The 22,659-nt window shown below is 35.8% G+C and overlaps 1 pseudogene; it reads left to right on the top strand.

Annotated features, from left to right (window-relative positions):
* Positions 1-16,621, top strand: part of LOC125094106 (60S ribosomal protein L36a-like) — a 123,074-nt pseudogene extending 106,453 nt beyond the window's left edge.
* Positions 16,622-22,659: the final 6,038 nt, after the last annotated feature.

Consider the following 22,659-nt stretch of genomic DNA (forward strand, 5'->3'; position numbering starts at 1 on the left):
AAATTCAAACGTGTAGTGTAGGCTTCCATTACTTGATACTACCCACCTTCCAAACCAGTATGTTTTCAACTTTCCTGTGACTTCCACTCAGAAAACACTGATTGGGAAATAAATTCACAAAACCAGACATGCTAAGGCTTAGGTATCATTATGGCATGATCACATGCATGGTTCTAATAACAAATATTAATTATTTAAGTTTATGTCTTACAAATTACAGTTAGTTAAACATAACCTGCGGGCAAACTGTTTTAGCATAGTTGGTTAAGAAATGTGCATTTATTTGATAAAGTTCCTGACTAACTTCTGAAAAGATTCATCATTCCTGTAGAGAAGTTAAAGAGGACTAATATTATATGTACCAAGGACTGTGTAGCACACTGATGAATTTGTAAGCATTTATGTTATTTAAACTTTACAGCAACAGAGCATTTGTGATGTTATTAAATAGGTGTTATAGATGTTAAGGGAAATGTCTTGAGTCGTGAAATTACTTACCCAAAGACATATAGATAATAAGGGTTTATCCGAGTCTAAAATCTATGTTCTTACTACCATTTCACCACTCCGCCTCTGGATCTACCCTGATTTAGCAAAGACTCATGATTGAATAAATCCAAACAAGAGAGTTTCTATGAATGAAATCAAGAATCAAAGCTAGTCCCTGATTTGGGGATGGATTTAACAATAGAGAATAAACTCAAAAATAGTTCCAAATCACACATGTTCTACCCATTTAGATATGTAGGACCAGAATAGAAACACATATCAATAAGAAATGAAAAAGGGGACATCACTGAAATAGCAGCCTATAAACACTGAGACTATGAAAAGAGAGCTTCAAAATTCTCAGCAACCTGTTGGTACACAGCACAATAATATAAACTTTAAAAGAACCGAAATCCTTAAGGGAAGTCTATTTTCTTATTTTGGGGGTATATCGTATTTAAGAATATTTACATAAAAGTGTTTAAAATAGCATAAAAGATGTATGGTGGTGCTAGAAACATAAAGATTCCACAGAAGCTTAAGTTCCTATCTATGATGTAATCATGCTTTTCAGTATCTACAAAATCTTCCTCTGTACCACCACCCCAGAAGAGAGCAAATTTTAGAGGGCTTCATATGAAAAAAACAAAACAAAACAAAAACTGGCAGCCTTCATACCTGTTTTTTCCTCTAGTTGGCACATCAAGAACGTAAAGGCAGAGTTGGAAGTGTAAGGAATTTATTGGTGGGAATGCTGATGAGAAATAAGGGGAGAAGAGTGTAACAGTAGTAGGCTTCCTGAAATCCTTCAGATAATTCTACAGGTCTGATACCTGTTGGGTATGCAAAGTCTCAGCCTGCATTGCAACTCTGAAAAAGTTTCAACACGCCCCTGAGGGAGTTCAAGCACAAAGTCTCCTGGAAGGAGAGTCCTGCACAGGGCAGAGCTGGTTGGGCTTAATATCACCACCATGCTCACCCTTTGGCTGGGGGTTGCCTTGGGAAGAGCATAGCCTCAGGCAAATGCTGTGTTCTATCCACAAGGCAGATGGAGGGTGTTAGTGCAGTGAACTCCTTACAGCTGATCATCCAGTTCTGTGAACGGAGATCCAGGCAGTGCACTTCCACACTATCTTTGACATACATTCAGCAGCCACAGTCTTATTACACTGATTTTTAACCCCTTTCCCTCTATTTGATCCTAAGTTGGTTTTTTGACTCTTTCTGACTATACTCTTTTCTCCTATTTTCTAACATGGATGATTTGAGTCTGAAACTACCAGCCCTGTCTTGCGGCAACATCATTTGTTTCTATCTGTCCAGTATGGATTCTTGTTCAGTATGGAGAATTTAATCTTGACCCTATGTTCCTAATCCAGACACTCTGCTCTGCTTTTCTTCCTACTGGAACCTAACAAGTTCAAGTGTGATTTTGGTTTGGAACTCAGGATTGATGGTAATATAATTTGTCTTCTATTTAATACACTGAATTTAAAACAATGAATAGGTCTTGAGTATCAATTCCAGCCTAAATTAGATTACTTAGGAACTTAACATATGAGTCACCTCAATTTTTGAAGGATTCTTATTGAATAAATATAGTGTATTTATATGAGCATGTGAACATGTGTATCTTGAATTCAGTATTCTTTTCATTCATTTATTCATTCAGTCATTCATTCTTTCTTTCTTTCCTTCCTTCCTTTCTTTTATTGGTTGAAAAGCCACACATTTGAATAGAGATGTATATACATGTCTACAAAAAGGCACATATAAGAAGAAGGGGAAATCAAAACTATAGTAAGATATCACTTCTTGCCCATGAGAACAGCAAAAATAAAAAAGGCAATTGTTATCGTGTTCTTGAGAGTATAGAGAATGGGCAACTGTCAACATTGCCTGTGAGAGTATAAAATGGTGCAGCAACTTTGGAAAATAATCTAGCAGTTCTTCAAAGTAGTATACTTAGTTACTACATGATCCAACAATTCCACTCCTAGGCATATAAATTGAAAACATATGTCCATCCGTAAACTTGTATATAGATAATCATGGCAGTATTATTAACAGTATCAAAGATGTGCAAACAATCCAATGTCCAACAACCAATGAATGGACAAATAAAATGTGGTATATCCTTAAAAGGAAAAGCTTTTACATGCTGTAACCTCAAAAAACTTTGACATCATTAAGCTAAGTGAAAGATACTATCCCCAAAAGTCACACATTGTGTAATTCCATTTACATCAAATGATGGAAAAGCTCTATCTGTAAATAAAGAAAGTAGAATAGTAGTTTCTAGGAACTGGAAGAAGGAAAAGATATGCAGTGACTGCTAATCTCCTAATTGGTACAGAATTTCTTTTGGAATGAAGAAAACATCCCATAATTACATAGCAGTGACGGATGCACAATTTTGTGAATATACAAACAACAACAACAACAGAAGAGTTGTACAATTTAAAAGGTTGAGTTTTATAATATGTGAATTATATCTCACTAAAACACACACACACACACACACACACACACACACACACACACACAAAATCAAAAGTGTTTTCTCCCCCTATAAGAAAGAAAGTGTTAAAGAAAGTTTAAAGAAAAATCCAGTTATTATCTGTATATTTGGTTTTAATGCTGGTTATAGGAGCCAGCTTTCGAGATAACCATGAATTCTCTTCTCCCTAGATACACCATTATATAGTTCAAGGACATATAATTTGGTCTATTTGACCAATAAAATACAGTAGGAGTGATGATATGTGTCTTTCAAAATTGATTATAAAGACACTGTGGCTTCCATCTTTGTCACTTTCAACTTTGCATCAATCTTTCTGGGAAAGCCAGCTATGCCACACACAGCATGAAGAGACAAAATAGTAAGGAACTGAAGCTCCCTCCAACAGCTATGTTAGTTGGCTGAGATGTGGATCTCCAGCATGAGTTGAGCCTTCAGAGAAATACAACCTAGGCTAACAGCTTGATTGTGACTTCATAATGGACCCTGAGCCAGAACTACGTAGAACCTCAAAAACTGTGTAAGAGAGGTAATTTGTTGTTTTAACCTGCTTAATTTTGAGCTAATTTGTTACACAGCAATAGATAACATACCTTGGCAAACTTCTAGACAGAGATGATGGGTGATGGGTATGTGTGTGTGTGTGTGTGTGTGTGTATGTACATACATATATATATATATGAATATATATATTCATATTTAAGTTATTTTGTTTAAATTTTATTCTATAAATTATATATTTTATTGAATATGTAAATATATACTATAAAATACATAAAACATCAAATATATTTTCATATTTAATTAAAATATATACTATATGTTATTATATTTATACATATCCTCATGAAAGAGATTTAAATAAAAGAAGAAGAGAGATTGTAGGAGAAAAATGCACTAAGGAGATAAAACTGAGAGAAATGAAATAAATATTGTGTGAGAGTTATGTGTTCTCTGAACTTAATACAAAGAAAAGGATAGTGAATGTGTTTCTTAACAAAAAGAGTAGAATAATGATGGATAAAATAAGGACTACTCCCCATGAAAACCCTAGAGCATTACATGTATTTTCAGCCAAGCGATTAAGTGCATTAACTAAATACAATAAGGCACAAGCAACCATAAACATCTAAACTGCTTGAGATATATATACTCAAAAGCAAAATCAACATCAGATGAAATTTTAATGTGCTTTTTATGATTCCTACTGCAATAGCTTTATAGAACAGTGTTGAATGGGGGTTGAGGGTGGAGTTGAAGTAAATGAATACTAAGATCATTGATTTGATGGTTTATAACCATCCCTCTGTGCCTTCACAAATGTTGTAAGTCCTTAAAATTCAGATCTAGACAGGAATAGAATTATAAACTAAGGAACATCAGAATTTTAAAGATTTTTAAAAAGATTTATTTATTTAGGGGCGCCTGGGTGGCTCAGCGGGTTAAGCCGCTGCCTTCGGCTCGGGTCATGATCTCAGGGTCCTGGGATCGAGCCCCGCATCGGGCTCTCTGCTCAGCGGAGAGCCTGCTTCCTCCTCTCTCTCTGCCTGCCTCTCTGCCTGCTTGTGATCTCTCTCTGTCAAATAAATAAATTAAAAAAAAAAGATTTATTTATTTATTTGTCAGAGAGAGATGAAGCATACAAGCAGGGGGAGCAGCAGCCAGAGGGAAAAGGAGGCTTCCTGCTGAGCAAGGGACCTGAGGCAGGACTGGATCCCAGGGTCCTAGGATCATGACCTGAGCCAAAGGCAGAGGTTTAACTGACTGAGCCACCCAAGTGTCCCAAAATACCAAAACTTTAATGTATAGAATACAAATATTTTAAAAAATTAGTGCAAAGATTATACTTTGTTCTGGGAAAAAGGACTATTTCAATCAACTTGTGTGTGTGTGTGTGTTTGTTTTTAGATTTTTTAAAAAATTTATTTGACAGAGATCACAAGTAGGCAGAGAGGCAGGCAGAGAGAGAGAGAGAGGAAGGGAAGCAGGCTCCCAGCTGAGCAGAGAGCCTGATATAGGGCTCGATCCCAGGACCCTGGGACCATGACCTGAGCCGAAGGCAGAGGCTTTAACCCACTGAGCCACCCAGGCACCCCAACTTGTGTGTTTTTTAATACTCACATAAAATAAAGCAACTGAAATGTGACTACATAAGCAAATGTGCATTAACTAACATCCAGTTGAAGCATTTTCCTGAAACCTACATGTGGTAAGTTGTTACTCTCCCTTAGAACAATGTATTACTTAAAATATAACTTAGAAGAAATTGTACTAGTTACCAAGCATGCTTAGATATAGTCTTAAGAAAAACATGTACTGGCCACAGGCCTTTGGGGAGAAGACAATATAGGCTCTTGAAGCCCAGCAGCTGGGGATGCCTGGCTCACTCAAGACAGAACGGCCTGCTTCATTTTTCCGTTATCTCCCCTTCCCTGGAGAGCACCTGTGGCTAATTAGATGATTGCTTTGAATGTGCTGCTCAACTATGAGTTTTATACAGCTTGACCAGATATACTTTGCCTTCCTTCTTTTTTATCTACAAAGCATATGATTAATGCGTAGCCTTCTTTGGCTCCTTTGTTAATTACCATCTAATATCTAATAAACATGGGACTAAGGAGTTGTTCCGGGCCACAGTCTTTTCTACTATCGTCCCCTGCTCCACTGTGTTGCAGCTGACTCGTTTGTGTCTCCTTCTCCGGTGCGCCTTCTGGAAGAGGCAGTAAGTGAAGGAGGAAAGAGCAGACAGACGACCCTTAAATCAAAGACACTGCTAGTAGAGCAAATGGGTTTTGTTTGTTTTGTTTGTTTATTCATTTTTGTTTTTGTTCTAGTTTTCTTCCAGTATATATTTTCAAAGGCTATGCTGTCAGCATCATAATAATATCATAATCATAATAACATAATATCAATATCATAACATTATGATTTAGATACTGTTATTATCATTTTACAGGTGTATAAATTGCAACAGAGAAGTGCAGTAACTTGTCCAAGAGCACAGAGATTTATTTAATGCTTCTATCCATTCTTCCTTGTTTTTTCCTTCTAATTTCATTCAGGAGCATCAGGCTGAGTTTCCAATGTATCCTTGCACCTCTGATGTGTACCTTAACTTTTCAAAGATTAGCAGACAAGTCTGTTAGCTCCACTATGCCTTCTATCCGATTCTCTGTGATATTTGCTGTCAGTTACAGGTCACCATTAAGCCTTACAGAGAAAAAGAGAAACAAATATTGTTTTCTACTTTTATGTGGCCTTAGACAAACAAAGACAAAACAATAATAAAGCAAAGAGAAGCAAAATAAGATGCCCATCCCAACGTTCATCAAAATGATTGAAAATTTTGATCAGAATGGCATTAAAACTATAGATTGCTCTAGGCAGTATAGAAAATTCCACCAGTATTTTTCAAAAAGCTGGACCAAATAATCCTAAAATTTGTATGGAATCAGAAGAGACCCCAAATTGTTAAGGAAATGTTGAAAAACAAAAATAAAACTGGCGGTATCGCGTTACCTGATTTCAAGCTTTACTACAAAGCTGTGATCACCAAGATAGCATGGTACTGGCATGAAACAGACACACAGACCAGTGGAACAGAGTAGAGAGCCCAGATATGGACCTCAACTATATGGTCAAATAATTGTTGACAAAGCAGGAAAAAAATATACAGTGGAAAGAAAACAGTCTCTTCAATGAATGGTGCTGGGAAAATTGGACAGTTATATGTAGAAGAATGAAACTCGACCATCCTCTTACACCGTACACAAAGATAAACTCGAAATGGATAGAGGACCTCAATGTGAGACAGGAATCCATCAGAATCCTAAAGGAGAATATAGGCAGTAACCTCTTTGATATCAGCCACAGCAACTTCTTTCAAGATATGTCTCCAAAGGCAAAGGAAACAAAAGCGAAAATGAACTTTTGGGACTTCATCAAAATCAAAAGCTTCTGCACAGCAAAGGAAACAGTCAACAAAACAAAGAGGCAACCCACAGAATGGGAGAAGATATTTGCAAATGACAGTACAGACAAAAGGTTGATATCCAGGATCTATAAAGAACTTTTCAAACTCAACACACACAAAACAGATAATCATATTAAAAAATGGGCAGAAGATATGAACAGAAACTTCTCCAATGAAGACATACAAATGGCTATCAGACACATGAAAAAAAGTTCATCATCGCTAGCTATCAAGGAGATTCAAATTAAAACCACATTGAGATATCATCTTACACCAGTTAGAATGGCCAAAATTAGCAAGACAGGAAACAACATGTGTTGGAGAGGATGTGGAGAAAGGGGAACCCTCTTACACTGTTCGTGGGAATGCAAGTTGGTGCAGCCACTTTGGAGAACAGTGTAGAGATTCCTTAAGAAATTAAAAATAGAGCTTCCCTATGACCCTGCCATTGCACTACTGGGTATTTACCCCAAAGATACAGATGTAGTGAAAAGAAGGGCCATCTGTACCCCAATGTTTATAGCAGCAATGACCACGGTCGCCAAACTGTGGAAAGAACCAAGATGCCCTTCAATGGACGAATGGATAAGGAAGATGTGGTCCATATGCACTATGGAGTATTATGCCTCCATCAGAAAGGATGAATACCCAACTTTTGTAGCAACATGGAAGGGACTGGAAGAGATTATGCTGAGTAAAATAAGTCAAGCAGAGAAAGTCAATTATCATATGGTTTCACTTATTTGCAGAGCATAACAAATAACATGGAGGACATGGGGAGATGGAGAGGAGAAGGGAGTTGAGGGAAATTAGAAGGGGAGGTGAACCATGAGAGACTATGGACTCTGAAAAACAACCTGAGGGTTTTGAAGGGGCGTGGGGGTGGGAGGTTGGGGGAGCCAGGTGGTGGGTATTAAGGAGGGCACGTATTGCATGAAGCACTGGGTGTGGTGCAAAAACAATGAATACTGTTACACTGAAAAGAAATTAAAAAAAAAAAAAAAAGATTGAAAATTTGCCTGAATATTTCTGAGCAAATTTAATTAAGATCAGCCTTTTCATTGAATTTTTTAACACAAATTGGTATAGGAAAAAAATGAATACCCACATTAATTTATCAAGTCTTGCAATAATATATTGTTAGACCCATAAGCAACCTTATTTTATACATGAGGACAATGAGACCCAGAAATTCTGTTATTGCCCAAAGTCAACCATTGGTATTAGGACATATCTTTTTTCTTATTACACATTTTTTCCATTAGCTGTGATTTTTGTAAATGTTTATCTTCAACATTTTTGTTCACAGGTGCTTTCTTTGCACAATACATTAACTTACAATTTCCTAGTCTCACTATTTTTCTTTCTTGCATAAAATGATGAATACTTAGCTGTGAAGTATACATTTGAAAAACATTTCAGATTACATTAGGCTTTAGTAGAGATACAAGGTACTTTTTTGAAGTACTAGGTGCTAAATAGTACTAGGTTTGTTTCACTAGAATATAGTCATATATTACTTGTTCACAAACTAATGAAATTTCTAGATCATTGACACTCAATATCTGATTTTGTCATAAAAAGTGTATATATATATATATATATGTGTGTGTGTGTGTGTATATATATATATATTCCTACTTAGGCATACTTATATACATGCATATATACAATATATATATAATCTTATATACACAAAATATATAAATATATATAATCTTATATATATACACAAAATATATATAGGATTCCTACTTAGGCATATTTATATACATGTATGTGCATACACAAAACCTGTTACATAAGTATCAGGGACTCAAGGATTTCCTCAAAGACAGTCCATGAGCCTGAGCTATGGGTCTCATTTTAGACCACTGTTGAATTCTTCTTTTTATTGCTTGTAATGCCTCTTTTCTTGTACAATAGTATAAAATAAACCTCTGAAAGTTGGTAGAAATCATACCATCTTTGGTCAAGTTTACCAGTCTGATTGATAGCTGGTGAGGGCTGTTGAAAATGAAAGAAGTAAATGACTTACAAGATGTTTTGGAATTTATTAGGTGCTCTATTTACCCATGCCACCCCTATTTCTCATTTTCATAGATGATTAACATTCAGCTGCATTCATCATAATAGAAAGAAAAACTTGAGTTTAGGATATTACCACTTTTTATCATTATATTCTAGATAATAAATTGAACCTTAATTTTGAGAATCTTCATATCACGTAAGATATAAATAAAAGTCTTCAGAAAAAAACTGACAACACTTTTTGAAGATTTTCCTAAAGTAGGGAACAAAGCGAAATGCTCCTGGGTTGAGAATATCGATCCCAGTTCTACCCTAAAGCAAATATTTTACTTTGAAATAGAAATCTTCAAAAATAAGGGTTTGTAATGGACCTGCTGACAGATCCTTGGCTAATGGAGTTGCTATTGGGTACAACTATAATGACATACATATTTCTTTGTGAAGGAATCGAAAGCGGTAATGATAAAGCTTAGTTTTATCATATTGAAATTCTCTTTCTTTCTCTCTCTCTTTTCTCTGTTTTTTTTTTTTTCTTTTTTCTTTTTTTAACCTCCAGGGAGAAAAACAATTAGAGACAGACAATCTAGCTAAATAGACTGGGAAACAGCCTTGCTGTTTCCCTGCTTCATTACCCTTCCTCTTTCTTCTCTCACATTTTCCACAAATGGTTTGATTATGTTTACCTGACATCCTCATACTTCCCCGCTGACTGGCTGTGGGTGCTTTGAAGCCAAGATACACAATGTTTGCTACAAACATTTAGAGTCCTTTGTAAAGAGGCCAGTCTTTGTGAATATGTAGTTGTAACTTCAATATGTCTGTGACTGTAGTTTCCCAGAATTCAAAAGCATTTTCTGAAACTAGCCTTACACAATAGTTGTAAGTGGAAGCCAGATTGCTCTGGGGTGCAAATGCTCCATGTTAGCTAAGCAAACGCGGAGTCAGAGGTTAGGGATTCATGCCATGAATAAGAAGCATGCCCCCTAAAAGGTTGATCAAATGTTGAACTCCTTTATACTTTCAGAAGTCAGGGCTTTTAGAAATATGGCTGCCATGTTTTGATGCCCTTTTACTCCCAAATCCAGCAGGATAATGGCCTCTAACTGTTGCACTGAAATAAAGTGCTTTTTCTAAGACGAAGCTCTTTACAAGCACAGTCTGGGATGAGAGCTATGGAGAAATAATAAGCAGCAGAGCTGATTTTCCTGAGCTCTTTATGGACTGAGCCATAAATCTATAACGATGTGAAGGCTTCAGAGATTTCATAGTTGCCCTCATAAGAAATAGACATCATTCTATTTTCTGACAGTTCAGGTAGTAGAAGTAGGCACATTTTCCCCATTGTCACCTGGCTATGAATCTGAGTAACTAATCTACTGATAATTAGATGTGATGCCTCAAATTAGAAACCAATATTACACGTGTGAATTAATGGCATTTCATTATGTATTACTGTCACCATTAATAAACTGTGACTAGATTAAGCTTTTCAGCTCTGAGGTAACTCAGGAGAGTTCTGTTCAAGTCCAGTTTCAATCAGTATAGTATGAAATGATGAATGTAGGAACCGAAATACACTGAGTATATCTTAGAGGCAAAACCATCTGGAGCTTCCAAGTGTATGTGAGTCAAATTCCACTCATGCTGGAGATAGCAGAGCATTAGAGAATGAAACGTAAATGAGGATTTGGAAACCTCAATGACTCTTAATCTGCCCAACAGATTAAATAAGTCATACTCGTAGATTTTAAGTTAGACTGGTCACAGACTGACCCAGTTCATTGAGTAGAAGGAACTTGGTCTGGACTCATGAAACCTGAATCTCTGAAAACCAAGCTTTGTTTAGCCAGTGATAAAACTGAATCAAGAGTAGAAGCTGAATTTAATAGGGACCCCTGTGATTCTCCTTTCTCATTTGCAACCTCCAGCTTCACTGGCTTGATCCAGATGAACAGGCAGTATTTGTGCAGTGAATAAAAAACCACCTTCCCTACATCTTCACCCCCTTTCTCAAATCATACCAAATTTCCAAACTCAGTCTTGATATTTTAAATGAGAAGAAATGCTGTAGCCCTATCTCTGCATTAGTTGAGCATGGAGCACAATTTTGGTCAGCTCAAATGATTAAGCAACAGAGAGGCACTCCTTCTTTGTCTCTGTCAAGGGTTGGCCTTGGCCTGTCACTTTGGAAAAAAAATTCTCACTTTTTTGTATGTGTGTGTGTTGGGGGGCACATATCCCTAGTTTACCGCTGATAAAGGTACTCCCCATGTTATGTCTAATGATGTATTTTATGGTGACTAATGTAACACAATTAAAAAAATGAGATTGAGAAAGCAATTCACTTTTCAGATTTGGAAGATTACCTCTTCCAAATGGATTTCGCCATTTTCACCAAACACATTTATTTACACACGTGTATGAATCTCTCATTTTTAATATCATATAAATATATACATATTTGAGGTAATATAAAAGAAAATGTAATGCTTTTTACTGTATTCCAAATTTTTGTATTCTATTTTTCTCCAAATTATCCATCTGTCATCCTAACTCACCCTTCCCCCATTCTCCTTAGATATAATAATTGTTTTAAGATTGTGATTTTCTCTTGGAGCACATCATGATTCCAGGTAGTACCCCATCCCCTGGCCATTTAACTGAACTTGATCATGGATGGTGTGTCTTTCTCTTAGCCAGACATGGCTTAGATGGTATAGGTTTCATTCTTTTAGTTTCCTCACACTAACATATATAGTCCTGAATGATGTGAAATCATGGACTTCTCTTCCAAAATCCACTGTAACTTTTGAGAAGCTCAGTGTACTTTTAACTTGCCAATGCAGTTGTCAGCTCTATTCTTTCACTTAGTTAAATTTACAACCAAAGAGCAGGACTCTCTTTCCCTTTTTTTCTACCATTTAAAAAAATGTAATTAGTTTGCTTCAGAGTATTTCTTAATCTACTATAAATCTATGTTTTTTTTGGTATTATAATCCCTAAATCCCATGCAGTGTGTCTCTGCAAGAACCAATGTGCTGATATTACACTCATGGCTTTGAAGTCTCTAATCTTCCATGTGATTCTATGCACTCCAGTAAGAATCACCTTCATCAAGCATCAGTTTCTCTTTCAGAGGCCAATGTATCCTTGTAATTGCATCTCAAATTAAATTTATATTTAAGGGATCCTCTTGTGACTGTTAATTACTGGGTTCAACAAAATAAGAAAGGAGGAGGAGAATGAAATTCGTCTATTCTGTGCTATGTATCTTATATGCATCCTCTCATTTTATTTTTTTTTTAAGATTTTATTTATTTATTTGACAGAGAGAGATCTCAAGCAGGCAGAGAGGCAGGTAGAGAGGGAGGGGGAAAGCAGACTCCCCGCTGAGCAGAGAGCCCGATGTGGGGCTCAATCCCAGGACCCTGAGATCATGACCTGAGCCAAAGGCAGAGGCTTAACCCACTGAGCCACCCAGTCACCCCACATCCTCTCATTATAGATTCAGAGCAAACCTCAGGAGGAAGGAGTTTCATTTCCTTTACATAAATGAGGAAAGTGAGACATACATACCAAGAAATTTTCCTAAATTCCTAAAGCCAATGAAACTTTAGGCCCTTTATAATTCCCTGTTCTATAGAGAGGCAGGGGTATATGGAGGGTAGGAAAAAGGTGGGGAGGACTGTTTGCCACTGCGAAGAAACAAGGATACTATACCTAAGGTAATAGGGATCTGCTTCTTTTATGAATTCACACATGTATAGTCTCTAAATATTTTTATCAATATTTGCACAAGCAGTGTGTGAGTGCCTGAGATATAAAAGAATATTACAGAAGAAAATTGACGGAAATATTGTGAAAATTAACCTATTTTTCAGATTATGTGCTAATTGTTCTTGTACATTTATTGAACAAAATATAACATAAATGATGGAGGAATCATATCAACATTTAATAACATAAATAGACATGACTAACAATCATTGAGATTATAAACTGCACTTTCATGAACAGTCACATCCTGCTGACAATTTAATTTCTGCAAATATATTTGACAAATTGAATTAAAGTGTACATTGAATGGAGTATGAGTGCTTCCTTTTAAGTACTTTGTTATGGCAATACGCAATAACAATATGAAACAATAAACGACTACTATAAATATTGGGAAAGGATTGTTTTGAGGAATAATCTAAAGATAAAGGCAGTAAAACACGATAGATTACTTCTAAGTTCACAGAATTACATGTTTCTTTTATCACTTACCCACCAAAAAAAAAAAAAAAGTTAAACATTACCTGTTATATTCAAAGACATTGAGTATAGCTTGGAGGGCAATAAAAATTCCATTATTATAAATATTTATTTGTTTAGAGTTCCAAATACATATTCTTATTTATGAAAGATATAATGTAATAGTGGAGAAAGACCAGTAAAACATATAAAAAGATAAAATGCTGAGATTTGGAGATTAAAAGAACACCTACAAAATGGGCTTTGATACTATCACTTGGAGGTGCATTTGTACTAAGATAGGTAGGATTGAATAGATTTGTCATGTAGAAAGAGCAAACTCTATAGATTACTGGCCACTGACTCATTTCCTTGTCCCCACACTCAGGTCTTCCTTAGGGCCTCAGGGGTATGCAGTCACTTTGTGTAAGTGGTGGATCTCCTGCCATTGGAGGGCTCCTGAGTCCAGCAGGGCCAGCCAGTGCTGGGGTTTCTAAGGGTTTGCATCAGTCAATTAATACTACTCAAGCAACAGTTTGTTTGGTTTGACAAATACAGTAGCAGTCAAATGGTCTGCTTTTCATCTGTGTTTTATTAGCTAAGAACAATGGTCTACTGTGAATTTCAACTCATGTGTTTCAACAGTATGGCCTTGATGGAGGATACCAGAGGTAAAGAAACAACCCAGTCATCCATTCTCCTATGATGCAAAAAAACAAACAAACAAACAAACAAACAAACAAACAAAAAAACACCACCAAAAACCAAAACCAAAACCAAACAAACGAACAAAAACCTTTTTGTTTTGAGGTAGAAAGCAAAGACAAATATGCAGTTTTTTTACCTGTTAGTATGAAAGAAAATTTAATTGCTGGTATAAGGGAAAATAATGATGACTAACTTTCATGTAAGAAATTTCTTTGAAATTGGAAAAGTGCATAATAGAAAGAAGAGAAATTAAATGAGAATACTGAATCCTAATTCATTGGATTATAGTCTTTTAGTAGAAAAAAAATTATGTTAACAAATACTATTTACCATTTACCATATGCTACCCTGTTCTAAACACTTGACAGATGTCATCTCCATTATCCTCAAGATACCAGAACAAGAGAGGTCATATTATTAGCACTATTTTACAGATAAGTAGCTGAGGCTCAGAAAGGTGAAGTAAGTTTCGTGAGATAACAGTAAATTTCAGTACTGAGGGTTGACAATGACATTATAATAAATGGTTCAATAAAAGCCAACTGCCCATATTCATTTAGATCAATACTAAATGCTAATTATAATAATAGGAGTTAACAAGGAGCAAGTGGGTAGTACTTCCTATGGATCACCTGGCTCGGTTCTGGTAACAACTTTCTGGAACAGAAATTTCCATTTTTATCATTTTACATTTGAAGAAAGTAAGGCCTGGAGGGGTTAGATAACTTTTTCAAAGCCACACAAATGCTAAGTGTTCAAAATGAGTTACTTGGACAAACTACCCATTTTAACTCCAGAACTATTTCTCTTATCTATTATTATATATAATTTTATATTCTCTAAGAAGTCATGTCACACACAGTGGGAACATACACATACTTAGATGTCATTTTGTCATTACTCACTATATCTACACAAAAAACAGGAATGCAAGTGTACAGGAAGAAGAAAAATCTTCATGCACACTATAACAGATTACTCGCCTTTTGCCTGTTCCATAGAAATATTTCAAATTTTATGCTGCAATAAAAAGGACTGGTACAAGTTTTAGACTGTTGACCCATGCTGGTTCAAGATTTTTAGTGTGAAAAATAGACATCAAAAGTGGACTTCTACACGAAATACATTGTCCTATAATTTGTGTCTAGATAAACACACAATCGGGTTTCATACAGTATAAATATACATCATTTAAATAATTCATAATAGCTAAGGGGATTGAAATAAATAAAAAGTAAGGTTGCTAGCCTTTTGAAATAGTTGCTAGAGTCTGTTTTTCTTAAAAGCCAATATTGCTCATACTAACTTCTCCTTTTTCCTATGTAATGTTCAAGGACTTATAAAAGAACATACTTTTTAGCCTTTTATTTATTTATACGAGATAATTCTGGCGTACAGACCACCACTGGCTGTAACAAATGTGACAATGGAGCAAATAAAACTATGCTTCATTTATTAAGTTGCAGACTAGTGCTATTCAGTTTGTAACTGATTTCTGGAAATAACATATTTTTGGTGATTAGTTGCCTGGCTTTCTTCAGAGCTTGAAAAAACTGGAAATGTAGATGGGAGCTACAAAATAGTAATGATATTGTCTGGTTTGTAATGGCCTTGGCCACTCTATTGGACCAGTGCTTAGGAGTCACATTATGGACTATTCCAGTCTACCACAGCTAAGGAATTCTTTGTCTTCCCTAGGAAGCCACAAAATAAACTGGCCCATTTTCTTGGGAGAGTAATTTTAATATTCTTCAAAATATTTTCATACACAGACACAGATATGTCATGAAAAAGAGGGGAAATCCCCAAATGTTCTTAAAAGACTTAAAATTCACATATACAGAAAGTTCCTTATGACTCCATGCCTCAGTCCCCCTTTTGTCATTATCAGAACACTCCATTTGGGCTTCTTAAGAGCAAATGTTTGAAAACCCCCGGAGGATACCTTGGTAAGATATATGTAGGGGAAAGTTATCTCTCCACCAGTAGGGACTAGGATAACAATCTTTGTTTTCTTCCCTGGCAAGCCAGCACTGCACAGTGGTTTTTAGGTCTCAAGTTTTTATGACAAACTAGTCCCCAGCCAAGGGTAATTTTTTGCAATAACCCTTGCTCACTCACAGATTAGAATGGAAGATCATACAACTAACTTACAAAGATGCTTATATGTCTTAAGACTAACACTCTAACACTTGTTAGAGTACCTATTTGAATATTGCTCTCATTTATCAAAAAGAGAGAGATTTGGATCTGGTTTATAGCTATGTTTTATTTTGCCCACCATGTTTTCTTACAAAAAGAGATTTGGGGCTCTTTTTTCTAGTGCTGATAGAGCTCTCACAAACAGGGAAATGTTCCTAAAAGTCACCTGACTTTCTGCAAGAAGTGTGGCAAGCACCAACATCACAAAGTGACACAGTTCAAGAAAGGCTAAGATTCTCTTCATACCCAGGGAAAGCAGTGTTAGGATGAGAAGCAGAGTGGCTATGTGTCAGAGTAAGCCGATTTTCCAGAAAATGGCTAAAGCTAAGTAACATTGTGCTAAGGTTTGAATGTATTGAGCCTAGCTACTACAAATCTAAGAGAATGATGGCTATTAAGAGATGCAAGCATTTTGAATTGGGAGGATATAGACTAGAAAGGGCCAAGTGATCCAGTTTTAAGCTTCATATTTTTTATACTAAGAAGACAATAAAATCTTGAGGATCCAAACAAAAACCCCTTATTATCAGCTTCTCTGGAAACAGAAAGACCTGGCAACAATTTGCCCACATTCTTGAATAGTGACAATCTGTACTACTCAAATATTGAGTGGCACTTCATGAAGATTCTTTGTTCTTTTGTTGGCCACACTCCCCACCACTCCCTATTACTTGCCGATTTCATTCACCTTCTCTCATTTATTTCACTTCTCTGGCCTTTGACTGTCAATACAATTAAAACAAGCACATACTAATTTACCATTTTGAATACTAAGTCATCCATTAAGTACAGCTTTTTAGTCCAAATGACTGAACTGCTTATGAATGGAAATGGCCTATGATATATGCGTCTCACAGTAACATTGATCCATTTTTTGCCAAATGTCAGTATAGATACATTATTTTGTAATTAATGGTAAATTTCCAGGTCAAAATAATTAAAGGATGAAGGAAAGGAGAAATTGCTTACAGAAATTGAAATTGATTATCTGCATTTCTCAAGCACAGAAGCATAAGAATATTTTGATTGGGGAAAGACAATGTCAACAATTTAACTACCTTATGAACACAGATGATTCAATTTTTAATTTATAAGATGTCCAACAACAAGTAAGTTTTAGCCCTTATCTCTACCCATAATGTCCAGAACCTTTAAAAAATTTATTTATTTATTTATTTATTTGTCAGAGAGAGAGAGAACAAGCAGGCAGAATGGCAGGAAGAGGCAGAGAGAGAAACAGGTTCCCCACTGAGCAAGGAGCCCAATGTGGGACTCGATCACAGGACCCTGGGATCACGACCTTAGATGAATGCAGCGGCTTAACTGACTGAACCACCAAGGCATCCCAAATGTTTAGAATCTTGACTTACTTTCAAAATGACAAATATGCATGGTGTTGGTAATTTTACCAAAATTTGTTTTATATTACTTGACCTTATAGAATTTGTGGTCCAAATGCAAATATTTTTTGCTAATAAGTAAAAGTTATTTTACTTATATAAGTTATTTCTCTTATAATTCTCTTATTTTTGAAAAACAAGTTCAGAAATGTTAATCGTCACTATTCATGACCTAATGTTAATTTTAGTGAGTCTAATACATCCTTTGCAGAATGTGATAGAAATGAAAGAAAAACAAAAACAAAAATTCAGTCATCAGATTGAGGCATTTATAATTAAATATACAGCATCTCAGGGGCACCTGCATGGCTGAGTTGGTTAAGCATTTGACTCTTGATTTCAGCTCTGGTCATGATCCCAGGGTTATGAGATGGAGTCATGAGTAAGCTCAGCAGGGAGTTTGTTTCTCTCTCTTTCTTTCTCTCTCTCTCTCTCTCCCTCCTTGCCCCTGCTCATGCAAGCTCTTTCTCTCTCTCACTCTCAAATAAAAAAATAAACAAATCTTTATAAATGAATATATAAATAAACAACATCCTGAAAAGCAGTTTACCCATTTGCTTTAGTTTTAGGTTTTTTTTTTTTTTCTTTGTAAAGATGTTTAAAAGTAGGGCTCAGAATAAAGAAAACTGCACACTTTTGTTGTCATAAATTTTCATATGTTTAATAGCTATTCAAAGATAAGGAAATTAAATAGCTCTGTACATCTAATATTATATTTGTTTTGGGCTGATTGTTTTATGTACACATTGGATGCTAAACCCTACTTTATTTTGGACAAAAAATCAGCCAAAATTATTTCAAAAGAGAGGCACTGTTTTAAAGATAATTAAATCTTATGTTTTGTCAAAATGTTTATATTTAATTCATACTGAATTAATTGCTCTTAGCTTATAAAATGACTTTGTAATATTCTATTATCCAGGTACTAGTTTGGGAGATAGGAAATCTAACCCTTACAGTGATTAATCATGAGATTTTGTGAAACAAACTTTTATTTTTTGGTCTCAGTTTCCCCCAATAGTGACCTAACTCAGAAATTTTGATATAGCTTACTCTAATTTTAATATGTGTTTCTAGGAAGAAAGTAGCCAATTTTTAAACAATTCATTTCACTCCTTATAGCAAATGCTACAATTACTGTAATGGTTATCATCCTCTTACCTCTTCTTCACCACATAATGCTTTGTCAGAAGACCATTGAAGATGGACCTGTTAATATTCAGTCTGCCATCTGAGTCTCTATTCTTGTTTTCTGATTGACTCTGAACAAACCACACTGGATTCCTAATCAAGATTTTATAAAATATATATTATTTTTTATGAGCAGAATGGATAATGCAATAAGAAAAAAGAAACAAACAAGGAATTAGAAATAGAAAGTTTGGATATAGAGAAAGAAAATTGTCACCATTTCCAGATGATCAAATTGGATACTTAGATGCACAAGAAAGACAACCAAAGACAACAAACAACAAGAAAGACACCAAAATAGTTTGGTGTTAAAAGAGAATGTGCTTCGTAGCTACTTACAAGATTAATTTTTTTAAAGATTTTATTTATTTATTTGACAGAGATCACAAGTAGGCAGAGAGGCAGGCAGAGAGAGAGGTGGAAGCAGGCTCCCCACTTGAGCAGAGAGCCCGATGTGGGGCTTGATCCCAGGACCCTGGGATCGCGACCCGAGTTGAAGGCAGAGGCTTTAACCTACTGAGCCACCCAGGTGCCCCAAGATTAATTTCTTTTTAAATTTTATTTATTTATTTGACAGAGAGAAATCACAAGTAGGCTGAGAGGCAGGCAGAGAGGGGGGGGGAACAGGCTCCCTGCTTAGTGGAGAGCCTGATTCAGGGCTCAATCCCAGGACCCTGAGATCATGACCTGATCCAAAGGCAGAGGCTTAACCCACTGAGCCACCCAGATGCCCCACAAGATTAATTTTTAAATGAAAAGTAGCTTTCCCATATTTCAAGACAAAAAGATTATGAAGTATCCATTAAAGCAAAGGACCACAAGCTGATGGTGGCCAGAGTGTAAGGCTTTGGGGATCAGCAAAATGGTTGAAAGGGAATGGGTAATGTGGGCTTCTGGTTATAGAATGAGTAAGTCACCTCAATAAAAGACACAGCATAGGAAATATAGTTGAAGATGTAATAGCATTGCATGATAATAGATATTAGCAATGCTTGTGGTGAACATAGCATGCCATATAGATAAGCTGAATTGCTATGTTTTATACCTGAAACTAAGGTAACATTCTGTAACATCTATATTGAAATAAAAAAGAAACTTTAATAAATAAAAAAGTAAAGAACTCATTGACGAAGGCAATAAGATAAAATATTAAGAAAGAATATTAAGAGGGGCACCTGGGTGGCTCAGTGGATTAAGCCGCTGCCTTCGGCTCAGGTCATGATCTCAGGGTCCTGGGATCGAGTCCCGCATCGGGCTCTCTGCTCAGCAGGGTGCCTGCTTCCCTCTCTCTCTCTCTCTCTCTCTGCCTGCCTCTCCATCTACTTGTGATCTCTCTCTGTCAAATAAATAAATAAAATCTTTGAAAAAAAAAAAAAAGAAAGAATATTAAGAATATAAAACCAAACAATATGAACAAATGATAACACATATTCTATCATTAGCGAGGAAAACCCAATATTACTTCCATGAGGTCTATACTGATAAATATAATCTCAGTAAAATACTAATATTTATTTATTTATTTATTTATTTATTTATTTATTTATTTATTTATTATTTCTTTTCAGTTTTCCAGAATTCATTGTTTATACATCACACCCAGTGCTCCTTGCAATACGTGCCCTCTATAATACCCACCACCAGGCTCACCCAACCCCCACCCCCTTTCCTCCAAAACCCTCAGTTTATTTCTCAGAATCCAGTCTTTCATGGTTTATCTCCCCCTCGAGTTTCCCCCAACTCACTTCTCTCCATCTCCCCATGTCCTCCGTATTATTCCTCATGCTCCACAAATAAGCAAAACCATATGATAATTGACTCTCTCTCTGCTTGACTTATTTCACTCAGCATAATCTCTTCCAGTCCCATCCATGTTGATACAAAAGTTGGGTATTCATCATTTCAGATGGAGGCATAATACTCCAAAGTATATTTGGGCCATATCTTCTTTAACCACTCATCCATTGAAGGCATCTTGGTTCTTTCCACAGTTTGGCAACTGTGGTCATTGCTGTCATGAAAATTGGGATACATATGGCCCTTCTTTTCACTACATATCTCTGGGGTAAATACCCAGTATGCAATTGTAGGGTCATAAGGAAGCTCTATTTTTAATTTCTTAAGGAATCTCCACACTGTTTTCCAAAGTGGCTGCACCAACTTGCATTCCCACCAACAGTGTAAGAGGGTTCTGCTTTCTCTACATCCTCTCCAACACATGTTGGATATTTTTTCCTGCTTTGTCGAAGATTATTTGACCATCGATTTGCAGGTTCATATCTGGACTCTCTACTCTGTTCCACTGTGTCTGTTTTTGTGTCTGTTTTTGTCCCAGTACCATGCTATCTTGGTGATCACAGCTTTGTAATAAAGCTTGGAATCAGGCAACGTGATGCCCCCAGCTTTGTTTTTCTTTTTCAACATTTCCTTAGCAATTTAGGGGTCTCTTCTGGTTCCATACAAATTTTAGGATTGTTTGTTTCAGCACTTTGAAAACGCTGGTGGAATTTTGATCAGAATGGCATTGAAAGTAAATGAAAAGTAGCTTTTAGTATAGCTTTTAGTATAGATTAGCTCTATCCAGTATAGACATTTTAACCATTTTATTCTTCCAATCCATGAGCATGGAATGGTCTTCCATTTTTTTGTGTCTTCTTCGATTTCTTTCATGAGTGTTCTGTAGTTCCTTGAGTGCAGATCCTTTACCTTTTTGGTTAGGTTTATTTCCAGGTATCTTCTGGTTCTTGGTGCTATAGAAAATGGAATAAATTCTTTAATTTTCCCTTTCTGTATTTTCATTGTTAGTGTATAAGAAAGCGACTGATTTCTATACATTGATTTTGTATCCTGCCTCATTGCTGAATTGCTGTATGAGTTCTAGTAGTTTGGGAGTGGAGTCTTTTGGGTTTTCCATATAAAGTATCATGTCATCTGCAAAGAGAGAGAGTTTGACTTCTTCATTGCCAATTTGAATACCTTCTATTTCTCTTTGTTGTATGGTTATTGTTGCTAGGACCTCTAATACTATGTTGAACAAGAATGGCGAGAGTGGGCACCCTTGTCATGTGTCTGATCTCAAAGTGAAGGCTGTCAGCTTTTCCCCATTGAGGATGATATTCACTGTCGGTTTTTCAACCCTACTGGAAATTATTTAGCTAATTCCAAATTTACTCTAAAAATAAAACTAATAAAATAATTTAGGATCTGTACATGGATGGTTTCAGAAATCAACAGAAAAGACAGAAGGTAGGCATGGCTATAAAAATAATTTAGTGGACAAATACTTTTTCCATTTAACTTAAATCTGAATTAACTCTTTAAAATGTTCACTGAAGTACAGCACACATGCATAGAGAAGTACATGGACTATAAATTGTGCCATGCAATGATGCTTTAGAAGTGAACATAGACCTATAATCCAGATGAAGGTATAGAATATTACCATTATCCCAGAAGTCTGCATTTCATCCTCTCCCACTTCTTTGCACCTCTGAAAGCAATTCATTACTTTGGTTTGCCTATGGTTGGGCTTTATAAAAATGAAAACAAATAGCAGATATTGTTTTGTATCTAGCTTCTTTCACCATTAAGTGTGTGAAATTTATCACATTGCGGCTTGTAGCTATAGTTTACTATTCTATTGTTGGTGGACATTTGAGTTATTTGAAGCTTTTTGAAAAAATTGACATGAATATCCTTGGTCTGGATCAGAGGGAGAGAGTGTCCAGATTTACTAAATAATGCAAACATTTTTCTAAAATTGTATGCCAATTTACATTCTAACCATTAGTAAATGTGCTTTTCATTTGCTCCATATTCTTACCAACTCTTGAAATTATCTTTTTTTATGTTTTATTTATTTTTTTGCCTCTATTGTGGTAGGTGCATGATGGTGTTTAATTATATAT

Source organism: Lutra lutra, chromosome 2 (assembly GCF_902655055.1).
Source record: "Lutra lutra chromosome 2, mLutLut1.2, whole genome shotgun sequence".
NCBI classification, from domain to species: domain Eukaryota; kingdom Metazoa; phylum Chordata; class Mammalia; order Carnivora; family Mustelidae; genus Lutra; species Lutra lutra.